The 16,082-nt window shown below is 40.5% G+C and overlaps 1 pseudogene; it reads left to right on the forward strand.

Annotated features, from left to right (window-relative positions):
• The first annotated feature begins 357 nt into the window (after positions 1–357).
• Positions 358–695, forward strand: LOC122916947 (annotated as a pseudogene).
• The last annotated feature ends 15,387 nt before the right edge of the window (positions 696–16,082 follow it).

Genomic DNA, 16,082 nt, shown 5'->3' on the forward strand with positions numbered 1-16,082 from the left:
TTACCTAGACTAAGGGCAATAGAGAATCCACTTCTGGTGGTAAGTGGGAAGATAATGACCCCTAGCAGTGAAATCACAATGAAGTTTTGCCTGTGGTTAGTTGGGCAGCGATGCAAGGTATAAGGCAAGGCATTCTGAGATCATTATGTAGAAAATAATAATTATAAGACTTATAACATGGTATGACTGCCTTTGATGGCAGTAGAAATCTTATATATAGAAAATGATACTTTCCTCAGCTGCCACTAAGGTGCCCAGTCCTTCTGAGGAAGCTAAGTTGGCATTGGGGTCAGGCCCTTACTTTATCCAGCAACTAGCACTGAACCCGGCAGTGACCACTCAGCATTTGCCTGCACCATGGCCTCCATCTAGGAGCTCACCTGCATCTCCTTGGCCCTCATTGTGCATGATGATGAAGTGACAGTTACAGAAGTTAAGATCGATGCCCTCATTAAAGCAGAAGGTATAAATGATGAACCTTTCCAGCCAGGCTTATTTGCAAAGGTCCAGGTCAATGTCAATATCAGAAGCCTCATATGCAATGTAGGGGCTGGTCGACCTGCCCCATCAGCTGGTGCTACCCTAGCAGAAGGTCCTGATCCACCACTGCTGCCCCAGCTTAGGAGAAGAAAGTAGAAGCAAAGAAAGAAGAATCGGAAGAGTCTGATGACATAGGCTTTGGTCTTTTTAATTAAACCTCTTCTGTAAACTATTTAATAAATAGCTAAACTCTTGGGCACTTGGGTGGCTTTCTTGGTTAAGGATCTGCCTTTGGCTCAGGTCATGATACCAGGGTCCTTCTTGGCAGGGAGTCTGCTTTTCCCACTGCCCTTCCCTCCACTTGTGTACACTGTCTCTCTCTCTCTCTTTCTCAAATAAATAAATAGAATTAAAAAAAAAAGTTGAACTCTTAAGAAAAGGGGGGGGTGCCTGGGTGGCTCAGTCAGTTGAGCACCAACTCTTGATTTTGGCTCAGGTCATGGGTTTGAGCCCTAAGTTGGGCTCTGTGCTGGGCATGGAGCCTGCTTAAGATTCTCTCCCTCTCCCCCCCTCCCCTCCCTACTCTCCCTCTCTCTAAAACGAAAAGAAGAAAAAATTATATACTCAGGGAAGCTAATGGCATACTTAAGGGATCCTCTGAAAACCAGAAGTGTCAATGGCAGTCCAGTCTCAGGGTAGACTGGTTTGAAAATCAGATCCAGGTTCTATTTATAAGGACAGTAGAGATGTAATGGAAATTAAATTTGTTAACTTCTATGTATATAAACTATATTAAAACCAGATCCAGATGGGGAAGAGGGCACAAAAGAGCTGTGATGAGGATATCTGAATGGGTAAACCTAAGATACTAAACTAAAAAATTCCCTGGAATATTCCTGGGCCATTGGAATCCTCTTGTTTTCTTTGCCAAAGGAAAACACCCTCCCTTTTCCTAGAATCTGTACAATGGCCTCACCCAAGCAACAAGATGATGCTTGTTATTTTAAAAGCTGCCTCTACAACAACTCATTGCCTTTGGGCCAATAACCAGGATCATATTTTAGCACAGCCTGAGAGGAAAGGTACAGTTCCTGCTTAGGGAAGAAATAGACTACCTATTAAACAATTGGCAGAATCTGGACATTATTTATCAGCAGACAACAAGGGAATATGTATGTTCCCTCAGGGGAATATGTATCCCCTCAATATGTATATTGAGGATATCAGATCAGGATAGTCTGGATAGAGGAGAAGTCAAAGGTATGGGGCTATCTTCTATGACTGAGGATTCAATGTTCCAGGACCTAGAGTTGCTCTAAATATACTATCGGTTTGGTTCCTTGAAATTTGTTCATGACAATGGCCTAGAGTATGTGAGGTGAAGTTGCCAGTTGTCTTGGGGTTATATTGAATAATGAAGACATAAGGATCAGGGAAACAGGAATGCTAGAATGGATTTACTATGTACAAACTGAGGACTTATCACTGATTCTGATTATAAGGTCCCTGAAGGACTCAGATCTCACTCCTATCTCTAAGGCAATAGGGAATATACTAGTGCTGGGTATGCCAGTGTCTTTAGAAAGCTTAGTGTTTTCTCTTTTCTGCAGGCAATGACTGAAGATGTGGCATGCAAATTAGGCCATCTAATATAAATGAGGACAATGGGATTCCAGAATGATAGAGACCAGTGGCATTAACTAAAGGGGAGACCCAAATTTCCTTGAGGAAGAACCTAGCAACGCCACTAGAGTATATAGAACAAATATTCTTCTGATCCTTCCCTAAGAGGACCTTCGATCAGTTATGAGTGTGCCAGGGGAAAGGGCAATTACCAGGCTTTCCAAATCTGTTAGATATGAAGTCTGAGCTGGCACTGGCATTAATAGTAAGAGGCCCAAAACACCATCCTGTCTTCCAGTTAGAATGGGAGTTATGGTAGCCAGATGATAAACAATATTAGCGGAAGTCCAATTCACAATAGTATCAATGAGTCAGGAGACCTGTCCTGTTAGTCCTTGAATATATAAATGGAATAGTTATCAGCTGAAATGGATATCAGAACTTTTACATGGGTTTCCTGTACTGTGTAGATTGAGGCCATTATTTTCAGGCCAAGTGAGAGTGCCAGAAACTGACTATCCCTGAGTAAAAAATGTAAATTATAAATAATACCTTATCCCAGAAGGGATTGCAATGATTTACACTACTATCAGTCTTGAAAGATGTGGGGGGGTTGTGGTCCCCATTGTAATTCCTTTCAATTCACCTCTATTCTCTCAAAACCAAAGAATGTTGGTGGATGGTGGTGGACCACCAGACATTCAGTAGTGACAATCTTAGTCATGGCTTGTGGGCAGGATATGGTTATCTTTACAGAAGCACATTAATTTATCCTCTGGCATTTGTCGTGTGGGTATTGGTGTAGTGAATGCTTGTCTTCCAATCCTCATCTGTAGGGAGTATCAAAATCTGTTTGCCTTTATAGGGTAGGATGGAGTTAATGCCTTAATGGCTTTTACTTATGGGAAAGGGGAGGTGAAAAAAACTGAAAGATAAATTGCCTGCCCTCCAAAGATTACAAGATGCAGTAACTCCAAAATGCCTTTCTGGAGATATCCCCCATTACCAAAGAACTCGTTAAGTCTCTTTTATAAGTATACCCAGCTCAGTAAATACACAAAAGATTGTATTACCTTTTTGTCCTTCCTTGCCTCATTTACATTTTCCCTTTGTTCTTGCTTCTCTGGGACTGAATCTCCAAGGAAGAATTAGCAGAGTTTTGCTTCATGTTGTTTTCTAAGAATCTGAGCTAATAAAACAGCCCTCCACACCCTACTTAATATAACACCAACTGGTTGAACTTAGAAAGGGAAACATAAATGTGTAGATAAGCACATATTAGTTTTTAAAGACATCTGCTCTGCATTATTTCTATGAAAATCAATGGAGAAGATGAAGTAAAAGGCAAATATGTTGTTTAAAAATTAACTACAGGGGCCCTGCGTGGCTCAGGTCATGATCTCGGGGTCCTGGGATCGAGTCCCGCATCAGGCCCTCTGCTCAGCGGGGAGCCTGCTTCCTCCTCTCTCTCTCTCTGCCTCTCTGCCTACTTGTGATTTCTCTCTGTCAAATAAATAAATAAAATCTTCAAAAAAAATTAACTACAGATTACATTTAAAAATATTTGCACAGGGGCGTCTGGGTGGCTCAGTGGGTTAAGCCTCTGCCTTCGGCTCAGGTCATGATCCCAGCGTCCTGGGATTGAGCCCCATATCAGGCTCCCTGCTTGGTGGGAAGCCTGCTTCTCCCTCTCCCACTTCCCCTGCTTGTATGCCTTCTCTTGCTGTGTCTCTCTGTCAAATAAATAAATAAAATCTTAAAAAAAAAATTGCACAGTAAAGGAGTGCCTGAGTGGCTCAGTCTGTTAAGTGACTGATTCTTGATTTTGACTCAGATCATGATCTCATAGTTCTAAGATCAAGCCCTGTGTTGGGTTCTGAAATCAGTGGGAAGATGGCTTGAGATTTTCTCTCTCCCTCTCCCTCTGCCCCCCCACCCTGTTCCCCTACTCTCATTCTCTAAAATAAATAAGTCTTTAAAAAATATTTTCACAATAGAAATATAAATTCTATTTACGTCTTTAATAACTGGTCAGTTTAGACTATAAATTAATTTACTATTCATTAATAAAATTAATATCCCTTGGAGCTATAGACCTTCTGAATAGCCATGTAGCATCTGATCATTTTTATTTATCTTTATCATTTAGTTTGTGCCAGCAAGCCAGTGTCTATGAGCAACTCTTTTAAGATTGCAAGTACTGAATATTCTAATCTCTGCACCAGAATCCAAGTATGATTGACATTCTGATTTGGAAAATATTTTAAGGAGATGGTTTTGACCATCAGCAGTAAAGGTTGTGTTGTAGCATTAGTTTGCTGCGGACTTATGAAGTGCTAGATTTAATCCTCATAGGCACTGAGTTTATTGGAAGACTAGGAGCAAGTTTCTGAAGTTTCATTAAAGAAACAAGAATAAATGTGTCTTGAGGGGAACTTGAGCTCTGAGGCTCCCTTCATTTCTAGTTTAACAAAGCCTTAATGAGTAGACTGTCAGGGCGCAGTTTCAAAAGCACTTCTTTTAATTTAACCCTTTTTTCCCCCTGGGCAGACCTAACCAAACATGTTATTTAATAATTATTTTCAATGTCATTGTACTCAGGGATATGCTGTGAATCACAGGCTCTACAGATGTACAAACCAGTGGGAGTCACTGCCTCAGGAGGGTAGACCTGGGAGAGAGATCCTTGCGACTCTAGGAGAAAGCTCGATGCTCTTTGGACAAAGCTTTCTGCGGTTCCAGCAATTCCATGTGTGATTTAGAAGAGTGGGAGGTACTGGGTCTTGGTAGGCAAGTCTCTTGACTTGTGGACCTCATTCTATAGGGAGGAGCATGGATGAAGGAAGGCTAGATGGGCCCCTTTAAAGTACAGGATTTGAGACAGGGACTGGGTCTATGAGTGATATGCAAAGTAGGCATGATCAAGGAAAAAAAAGACTGGTGAATCTGGAAGGAGGTCATGAGAGGCCATGGTAATAAGATGAGATTGATCAGATAAGCCTTGAAGATCATGACAAGGCATTTAGATTTTTGTTTTACTGGTATGCTTGTTTGCCAGTCAGACCACATTAGGTCTGAAAACCTTAAGTAAGATCTGATCAGGACCTTGTCTGAGGCTTATCTTCAAAACTTTGGGACAGGAGACTGTGAAAGAAAGGGCTTGGGATTTTAGCTAGTCTGTGGTGAAGGAGAGGTAAAAGTATATCAACATATTCTGATGGAGCCAAGATAATATCATAGCACAGAAAAAAGAGCTTTTTCATAACATAATTCACCATGTATACACCAGGGCCTGGAACTAGAGACAATATTTATTTTAACTCACCTAAGAGCTGGGTAGGAGACAGAAGGCTATGCTTTGCTCTGAAGCTGACAAATGTTTATATTTCAGGTTGTCTTGGTCTTATTTACAAACACCCTGATGTTATTTATAGCATTGTCCTTGGACCTTTCTTTTCTTTCTACCTTCCTGTAAACTGAACCCCAGTTTGCCTGAATCTCAAATCCTGGTTCTGTAATCCCAGCCTTTGGCCTTTGGGTTAAGTTTAGCTCTTTATCTTGCCAGCTTTCCAATGTAAGCTTTCCCTAATGGCTTCTGACTTAGCTGGCCTGTCTTACCTCCTGATGTCACATGGCAAACATTGTTCCAGTTCTGACCACTTGTGATCTAACTTTTGCCCTAGCTAGAACAACCTCTGCTTCCCCGCAAGGAGAGATTAAGCATTTTGTTATGAACCCCCAGATTCAGAACACCTGCTTGGTTGCCCTAGCAACAAGGCAATGGCTCTTCTTTTCTTTAGTCTCTGGGCTTGGAGAATATGACATTACCAAAGGAAAATTCAGAGCTCCAAGGACAGGTTCCTACTGGGTCCACCCGGTCAGTGGAGTTTGGGATGCAGATACAGACCCTGCTTTTACATACTGGGGTTAGCATCTACTGTAGGCACCTAGGCCCATCCCTATCTACCCATCTAGAGAAATGTAGAGGCAATTCAGCAGAATTCCCTGAAATTAATCAGTCATAATGATTCATTGAATATCAAAGTTTTGGTTGGAAATTGGAGGAGGGGGTTGTGCTGGGTGCAAACTGATTTCATTTCTTACATACTGCATTGTAAAAGATGTGGAGAGTGATAGCTCGATTCCTGAAACCCAAAAGCCATGTCCAGAGGGGCACAAGCAAGGTCCACCCACAAGAACTGATAGGTATTGCTTATCTGCTAGGAGAAAGAACTGACACCTCTAGATCTTATGGGCTATCTTGAAGGAAATGAGTTTGGGATGATCCAAACTTCCACCACAATTTAGCCACAACCTCAAGAGAGGATTATGTAATAAGCTAGCTCAGCTGATCAGGCTTGAGGGTTTCAACATTAACAAGCCTCTGTACAAGGTTAGAAAAGGGACTAGTACACACTATTCTTCTCTCTCTCTCTCTCTGTGGTAATAGGGCTACTTTCTCAAGGAGCGTGTATGTGTGTATGCACATGCATGTACATGTGCATACCTGTCCCTCTCTGTTTGCCAGTTCCCCCAACTAGGTCACCTATACCTCTGTCACATATCATGCCTATTTAAAAAAATATATTTTATTTATTTATTTGACAGACAGAGATCACAGGCAGGCAGAGAGGCAGGTAGAGAGAGAGAGAGGAAGGGAAGCAGGCTCCCTGATGAGCAGAAAGTCCGATGTGGGGCTCGATCCCAGGACTCTGGGATCATGACCTGAGCCGAAGGCAGAGGCTTTAACCCACTGAGCCACCCAGGCCCCTCATATATCATGCCTATTTTTATGCAGTTTGCATTATTCTTATTCTGGTTCTAAAAAATACTTGCTTAAAGATCATCTATTGCAAAAAAGCATAGATCAATTTTAAGGATTTGTTATTGACAATTAATATTCAAGAACACTTTCTCTGGTAAGTGCCCTCCTTCATACAGAGAAAACCTTTGGGGATGCTTTATACATGATGCTTGCACTATTTTTTAAAAAAGATTTATTTATTTATTTGAGAGAAAGAGAGAGAGAGAGTATGCACACAGGAGTGGGGGGGATGGACAGAGAGAGAGGGAGAAGCAGACTCTCCGCTGAGCAGAAGGCCTGACGCAGGGCTCTATCACAGGATCCTATACCCTAGATTATGACCTGAGCCAAATGCAGACACTTAACTGATGGCCACTCAGGTGCCCCTGATTCTTGTGTTATAAAAATATTCCTTGGTTACAGTGACTAATGTTTTACAGTGGCAGCAGGACTTCTGCAGTTTGGGAGGCAGCTGAGAGCCTGGATCTGAGTCAGATGCACTTGGATTCAAACATCCAGTCTGCCATGTACAAGCTGCAGAGACTTGGGCAAGTTTCTTAACCTTCCTGCCTTAATTTTTCTCACTTATGAAATTTCTTCCTTAAGGGTCTTTGGTGAGTATTAAAGAGGGTAATAGATGTAAAGTCCTTAGAACAGCATTCAAATAAATGCATAACATGAAGGTTTCCAGGACTGTGCTTGGGCTTATGAAAGCTCCTTAAATATTTGTAGGATATTTTTTTCTTTTTTCTTTTTTAAAAAAGATGTGCCAAGATTTTATTTTTTCAAAAGGAATAAATAAAATTCTATAATTCAAAATGATTATGTGTAATATCAAATTGACTGCCACCAAAACCCCTAGAGCATTGCCCCTTCAAGAAGAGGAAGTACTTAAGCCTATTCATTATATTTTTAAGTTCTTTTTAAAATGGGTGGCTCAGTGGGTTGGGCCGCTGCCTTCAGCTCAGGTCATGATCTCGGGGTCCTGGGATCGAGTCCCACATCGGGCTCTCTGCTCAGCAGGGAGCCTGCTTCCCTCTATCTCCCTCTCTGCCTGCCTCTCCATCTGCTTGTGATCTCTCTCTGTCAAATAAATAAATAGAATCTTTAAAAAAAAATTATTTATTTAATTATTTTTATTAACATAGAATGCATTACTTCCCCAGGGGTACAGGTCTGTGAATCATCAGGCTTACACATTTCATAGCACTCACCGTAGCACATACCCTCCCCAATGTCCATAACCCAACCACCCTCTCCCTACCCCCACACCCCCCAGCAACCCTCAGTTTGTTTTTTGAGATTAAGAGTGCCTTATGGTTTGTCTCCCTCCCGATTCCATCTTGTTTCGTTTTTTCCTTCATAAATCCCAAACCCCTGACCCCGCCTCTCAAATTCCTCATATTAGAGAGATTATATGACAATTGTCCTTCTCTGATTGACTTATTTCACTCAGCAACCATATCATTGCAAATGGCAAGATTTCATTTCTTTTGATGGCTGCATAGTATTCCTGTGTTTGTGTGTGTGTGTGTGTGTGTGTGTTTATGCAACATTTTCTTTATCCATTCACCTGCTGATGGACATCTGGGTCCTTTCCATAGTTTGGCTATTGTGGCCATTGCTGCTATAAATATTCAGGTGCATGTGCCCCTTCTGATCACTACATTTGTATCTTTAGGGTAAATACCCAGTAGTGCAATTGCTGGGTCATAGGGTAGCTCTATTTTCAACTTTCTGAGGAATCTCCATGCTGTGTTCTGGAGTGGTTGCATTCCCACCAACAGTGTAGGAGGGTTCCCCTTTCTCCACATCCTCGCCAACATCTGTCATTTCCTGACTTGTTAATTTTAGCCATTCTGACTGGTGTGAGGTGGTAACTCATTGTGGTTTTGATTTGTATTTCCCTGATGCCGAGCGATGTGGAGCACTTTTTCGTGTATCTGTTGGCCATCTGGATGTCTTCTTTGCAGAAATGTCTGTTCATGTCTTCTGCCCATTTCTTGATTGGATTATTTGTTCTTTGGGTGTTGAGTTTGGTAAGTTCTTTATAGATTTTGGATACTAGCCCTTTATCTGATACATCATTTGTGAATATCTTCTCCCATTCTGTCAGTTGTCTTTTTTTTTAAATTGTTTCCTTTGCTGTGAAAAAGCTTTTGATCTTGATGAAGTCCTAATAGTTTATTTTTTGCCCTTATTTCCCTTGTCTATGGCAATGTTGCTGGGAAGAAGTTGCCATGGCTGAGGTTGAAGAGGTTGCTGCCTGTGTTTTCCTCAAAGATTTTGATGGAGAGACGCCTGGGTGGCTCAGTTGGTTAAGCCTCTCCTTTTGGATCAGGTCATGATCTCAGGGTCCTGGGATTGAGCCCCACATGGGGCTCTCTGCTCAGTGGGGAGCCTGCTTCCCTCTCACTGCCTGTCTCTCTGCCTACTTGTGATTTCTCTCTCCATCAAATAAATAAATAAAATCTTTTTTTAAAAAAATGGACTTTGATGGATTCCTGTCTCACATTGAGGTCTTCCATCCATTTTGAGTCTATTTTTGTGTGTGGTGTAAAGAAAGGGTCCAGTTTCATTCTTCTGCATGTGGCTGTCCAATTTTTCCAACAGCATTTGTTGAAGAGACTGTCTTTTTTTCCAATGGACATTCTTTCCTGCTTTTTCAACATTCCTCTGGCTATTTAGGGTCTTTTCTGGTTCCACATAAATTTTAGGATTATTTGTTCTATTTCTTTGAAAAGAAAAATTGATGGTATTTTGATAGGGATTGCATTAAATGTGTAGATTGCTTTAGGTAGCATAGACATTTTCATGATATCCAATCCAGGAGCATGGAACGTCTCCCCATTTCTTTGTGTCTTCCTCCATTTCTTTCATGAGTACTTTACAGTTTTCTGAGTACAGATTCTTTGCCTCTTTGGTTAGGTTTATTCCTAGGATTCTTATGGTTTTGGGTGCAACTGTAAATGGGATTGACTCCTTAATTTCTCCTTCTTCTGTCTTGCTGTTGGTGTATGGAAATGCAACTGATTTCTGTGCATTGATTTTATATCCTGGCACTTTACTGAATTCCTGTATGTGTTCTAATGGTTTTGGAGTGGAGTCTTTTGGGGTTTTCCACATAAAATGTCTTATCATCTTCAAAGAGTGAAAGTTTGACTTCTTTGCTGATTTGGATGTTTTTTATTTTTATTTTTTTTTGTTGTCTGATTGCTGAGGCTAGGACTTCTAGCACTATGTTGAATAACAGTGGGGATAGCGGACATCCCTGCCGTGTTCCTGACCGTGTTCCTAGGGGAAAAGCTCTCAGTTTTTCCCCATTGAGAATGATTTCACTGTAAGTTTTTCGTAGATGGCTTTGATGATATTGAGGTATGTGCCCTCTATCCCTACACCTTGAGGAGTTTTGATCATGAAAGGATGCTGTACTTTGCCAAACACTTTTCAGCATTTTTGAGAATATCATATGATTTTTGTTCTTTCTTTTATTAATGTATTGTATCACATTGATTGGTTTGTGGATGTTGAACCAGCCTTGCAGCCCAGGAATAAATCCTACTTGGTTGTGGTGTATAATCCTTTTAATGTACTCTTGGATCCTATTGGCTAGTATTTTGGTGAGAATTTTCACAACTGTGTTCATCAAGGATATTAATTGGTCTGTAATTCTCCTTTTTGATGGAGTCTTTGTCTGATTTGGGGATCAAGGTAATGCTGGCCTCATAAAATGAGTTTGGAAGTTTTCCTTCAAATTCTACTTTTCAGAACAGTTTCAGGAGAATAGGTATTAATTCTTCTTTAAATGTTTGGTAGAATTCCCCTGGGAAGCCATCTGGCTCTGGGCTCTTGTTTGTTGGGAGATTTTTGATGATTACTTCAATCTCCTTACTGGTTATGGGTCTGTTCGGGTTTTCTATTTCTTCCTGGTTCAGTTTCAGTAGTTTATATGTCTCTAGGAAGGCATCCATTTCTTCCAGACTGTCAAATTTGCTGACACATAGTTGCTCATAATTTGTTCTTATAATTGTTTGTATTTCTTTGGTGTTGGTTGTGATCTCTCCTCTTTCATTCATGATTTTATTTATTTGGGTCCTTTTTCTTTTCTCTTTGAGAAGTCTGGCCAAGGGTTTATCAATCTTATTAATTCTTTCAAAGAACCAGCTTCTAGTTTCTTTGACCTGTTCTACTGTTCTTTTGGTTTCTATTTCATTGATTTTTTGCTCTGATCTTTATTATTTCTCTTCTCCTGCTAGGATTAGGCTTCTTTTGCTGCTCTTCCTCTAGCTCCTTTAGGTGTAGGGTTAGGTTGTGTACTTGAGACCTTTCTTGTTTTTTGAGAAAGCTTGTATCGCTAAATACTTTCCTCTCAGGACCACCTTTGCTGTGTGCCAAAGATTTTGAACAGTTGTGTTTTCATTTTCATTTGTTTCCATGAATTTTTTCAATTCTTCTTCAATATCCTGGTTGACCCATTCATTATTTAGTAGGATGCTCTTTAGCCTCCATGTATTTGAGTTCTTTCCAGCTTTCCTCTTGTGATTGAGTACTAGCTTCAGGGCATTGTGGTCTGAAAATATGCAGGGAATGATCCCGATCTTTTGGTACCAGTGGAGACCTGATTTGTGACCCAGGATGTGATCTATTCTGGAGAATGTTCCATGTGCACTATAGAAGAATGTGTATTCTGTTGCTTTGGGATGAAGTATTCTGAATATATCTGTCATGTCCCTCTGGTCCAGTGTGTCCTTTAAAGCCTTTATTTCCTTGTAGATCTTCTGCTTGGATGATCTGCCCCTTTCAGTGAGGGGGGGAGTTAAGGTCCCCTACTATTATTGTATTATTGTCTATATGTTCCTTTGATTTTGTTATTAATTGGTTTATATAGTTGGTTGATACCATGTTTTTTTTTCAATTTATTTATTTTCAGAAAAACATTATTCATTATTTTTTCACCACACCCAGTGCTCCATGCAATCCGTGCCCTCTATAATACCCACCACCTGGTACCCCAACCTCCCACCCCCCCTGCCACTTCAAACCCCTCAGATTGTTTTTCAGAGTCATAGTCTCTCATGGTTCACCTCCCCTTCTAATTTACCCAAATTCCCTACTCCTCTCTAACACCCCTTGTCCTCCATGCTATTTGTTATGCTCCACAAATAAGTGAAACCATATGATAATTGACTTTCTCTGCTTGACTTGTTTCACTCAGCATAATCTCTTCCAGTCCCGTCCATGTTGCTACAAAAGTTGGGTATTCATCCTTTCTGATGGAGGCATAATACTCCATAGTGTATATGGACCACATCTTCCTTATCCATTCATCCGTTGAAGGGCATCTTGGTTCTTTTCATAGTTTGGCGACCGTGGCCATTGCTCCTATAAGCATTGGGGTACAGATGGCCCTTCTTTTCACGACATCGTATCTTTGGGGTAAATACCCAGGAGTGCCATTGCAGGGTCACCGGGAAGCTCTATTTTTAATTTCTTGAGGTATCGCCATACTGTTCTCCAAAGAGGCTGCACAAACTTGCATTCCCACCAAAAGTGTAAGAGGGTTCCCCTTTCTCCACATCCTCCCCAACACATGTTGTTTCCTGTTTTGTTAATTTTGGCCATTCTAACTGGTATAAGGTGATATCTCAATGTGGTTTTAATTTGAATCTCCCTGAGGGCTAATGATGATGAACATTTTTTCATGTGTCTGATAGCCATTTGTATGTCTTGATTGGAGAAGTGTCTGTTCATATCTTCTGCCCATTTTTTGATGTGTTTGCCTGTTTTGTGTGGGTTGGGTTTGAGGAGTTCATTATAGATCCTGGATATCAACCTTTTGTCTGTACTCATTTGCAAATATCTTCTCCCATTCCGTGGGTTGCCTCTTTGTTTTTTTGACTGTTTCCTTTGCTGTGCAGAAGCTTTTGATTTTGATGAAGTCCCAGAAGTTTATTTTCGCTTTTGTTTCCTTTGCCTTTAGAGACATATCTTGAAAGAAGTTGCTGTAGCTGATATCAAAGAGATTACTGCCTATGTTCTCCTCTAGGATTCTGATGGATTCCTGTCTCACGTTGAGGTCTTTTATCCATTTTGAGTTGATCTTTGTGTATGGTGTAAGAGAATGGTCGAGTTTCATTCTTCTACATATAGCTGTCCAGTTTTCCCAGCACCATTTATTGAACAGACTGTCTTTTTTCCACTGTATATTTTTTCCTGTTTTGTCAAAGAGTAATTGACCATAGAGTTGAGGATCCATATCTGGGCTCTCTACTCTGTTCCACTGGTCTATGTGTCTGTTTTTATGCCAGTACCATGCTGTCTTGGTGATCACAGCTTTGTAATAAAGCTTGAAATCAGGTAACGTGATGCCGCCAGCTTTATTTTTGTTTTTCAACATTTCTTTAGCGATTCGGGGTCTCTTATGATTCCACACAAATTTTAGGATTATTTGCTCCAGCTCTTTGAAGAATGCCGTTGGGATTTTGATTGGAATGGCATTAAAAGTATAGATTGCTCTAGGAAGTATAGACATTTTAACAATGTTTATTCTTCCAATCCAAGAGCACGATGAATGGATAAGGAAGATGTGGTCCATATACACTATGGAGTATTATGCCTCCATCAAAAAGGATGAATACCCAACTTTTGTAGCAACATGGACGGGACTGGAAGAGATTATGCTGAGTGAAATAAGGCAAGCAGAGAGAGTCAATTATCATATGGTTTCACTTATTTGTGGAGCATAACAAATAGCATGGAGGACAAGGGGCGTTAGAGAGGAGTAGGGAATTTGGGTAAATTGGAAGGGGAGGTGAACCATGAGAGACTATGGACTCTGAAAAACAATCTGAGGGGTTTGAAGTGGCGGGGGGGTGGGAGGTTGGGGTACCAGGTGGTGGGTATTATAGAGGGCACGGCTTGCATGGAGCACTGGGTGTGGTGAAAAAATAATGAATAATGTTTTTCTGAAAATATATAAATTGAAAAAAAATAAAAATAAAAAAATAAATAAAAAATAAATATGTACTTTTTTTGCCTCCCCTGTCCCAGTCACTGCCAGACCTAGTGCAACAGAACCTCAGGGCATAGTAGTAATCTGCACAGCCTTCAAGTATCCCAAGTGATTCTTATATATCCTGAAATTTGAGAAATATTAGTTTAAATTTTTATTATTTTTTTATTTTTCTTTTCAACGTAACAGTATTCACTGTTTTTGCACCATACCCAGTGCTCCATGCAATATGTGCCCTCCCCAATACACACCACCTGGTTCCCCCAGCCTCCACCCCACGCCCGTTAAAAACCCTCAGGTTGTTTTTCAGAGTCCATAGTCTCTCATGGTTCACCTCCCCTTCCAATTTCCCTCAACTTCCTTCTCCTCTCCATCTCCCCATGTCCTCCATGGTATTTGTTATGGTCCACAAATAAGTGAAACCATATGATAATTGACTTTCTCTGCTTGACTTATTTCATTCAACATAATATCTTCCAGTCCCATCCATGTTGCTACAAAAGTTGGGTATTCATCCTTTCTGATGGAGGCATAATACTCCATAGTGTATATGGACCACATCTTCCTTATCCATTCATCCATTGAAGGGCATCTTGGTTCTTTCCACAGTTTGGCGACCGTGGCCATTGCTGCTATAAACATTGGGGTACAGATGGCCCTTCTTTTCACGACATCGTATCTTTGGGGTAAATACCCAGGAGTGCCATTGCAGGATCACCGGGAAGCTCTATTTTTAATTTCTTGAGGAATCTCCACAATGTTCTCCAAAGTGTCTGTACAAACTTTCATTCCCACCAACAGTGTAAGAGAGTTCCCCTTTCTCCACATCCCCTCCAACACATGTTGTTTCCTGTCTTGCTGATTTTGGCGATTCTAACTGGTGTAAGGTGATATCTCAATGTGGTTTTAATTTGAATCTCCCTGATGGCTAGTGATGTAGAACATTTTTTCATATGTCTGATAGCCATTTGTGTGTCTTCATTGGAGAAGTGTCTTCATTGGAGAAGTGTCTGTTCATATCTTCTGCCCATTTTTGATATGATTATGTGTTGAGTTTGAGGAGTTCATTATAGATCCTGGATATCAACCTTTTGTCTGCACTGTCATTTGCAAATATATTCTCCCATTCTGTGGGTTGCCTCTTTGTTTTGTTGACTGTTTCCTTTGCTGTGCAGAAGCTTTTGATCTTGATGAAGTCCCAAAAGTTCATCTTCGCTTTTGTTTCCTTTGCCTTTGGAGACATATCTTAAAAGAAGTTGCTGTGGCTTATATCGAAGAGGTTACTGCCTATGTTCTCTTCTAGTATTCTGATGGATTCCTCTCTCACATTGAGGTCTGTTATCCATTTCGAGTTTATCTTTGTGTATGGTGTAAGAGAATGGTCAAGTTTCTTCTACATATAGATGTCTAGTTTTCCCAGCACCATTTATTGAAGAGACTGTCTTTTTTCCACTGTATATTTTTTCCTGTTTTGTCAAAGATTATTTGATCATAGAAGTTGGGGGTCCATATCTGCACCCATAAAATGACACAGGGTTGCAGATTGGATAAAATGACAGGAGCCATCCATATGTTGTCTACAAGAGACCCATTTTGAACCCAAAGGTACACCCAAACTGAAAGTGAAGGGATCAAGAAGCATCTTTCATGCCAGTGGGCCTCAAAGAAGGCCAAGGTAGCGATTCTCATATCAGATAAGTTAGATTTTAAACTAAAGACTGTGGTCAGAAATACAGAGGGACACTCCATAATTCTTAAAGGGACTATCCACCAAGATGATCTAACAATGTAAATATCTATGCCCCCTATATGGAAGCAGCCAATTACATAAGAAAACTATTAATCAAGATAAAGAGTCATATTGATATGAGTACATTAATAGTAGGAGATCTTAACATGCCTCTCTCAGTAATAGATCATCAAAGCAGAAAATCAATAAAGAAACAAGAGCATTGAATGACACATTGGACCAGATGGACCTCAGAGATATATACAGAACATTCAACCCTAAAATAACAGAATACTCATTATTCTCAAGTGCACATGGAACCTTCTCCAGAATAGACCACATACTGGGTCACAAATCAGGACTCAACTGATACCAAAAGACTGAGATTATTCCCTGCATATTCTCAGATCACAATGCATTGAAACTGGAGCTCA

Source organism: Neovison vison, chromosome 9, assembly GCF_020171115.1.
Source record: "Neovison vison isolate M4711 chromosome 9, ASM_NN_V1, whole genome shotgun sequence".
NCBI classification, from domain to species: Eukaryota; Metazoa; Chordata; class Mammalia; order Carnivora; family Mustelidae; genus Neogale; species Neogale vison.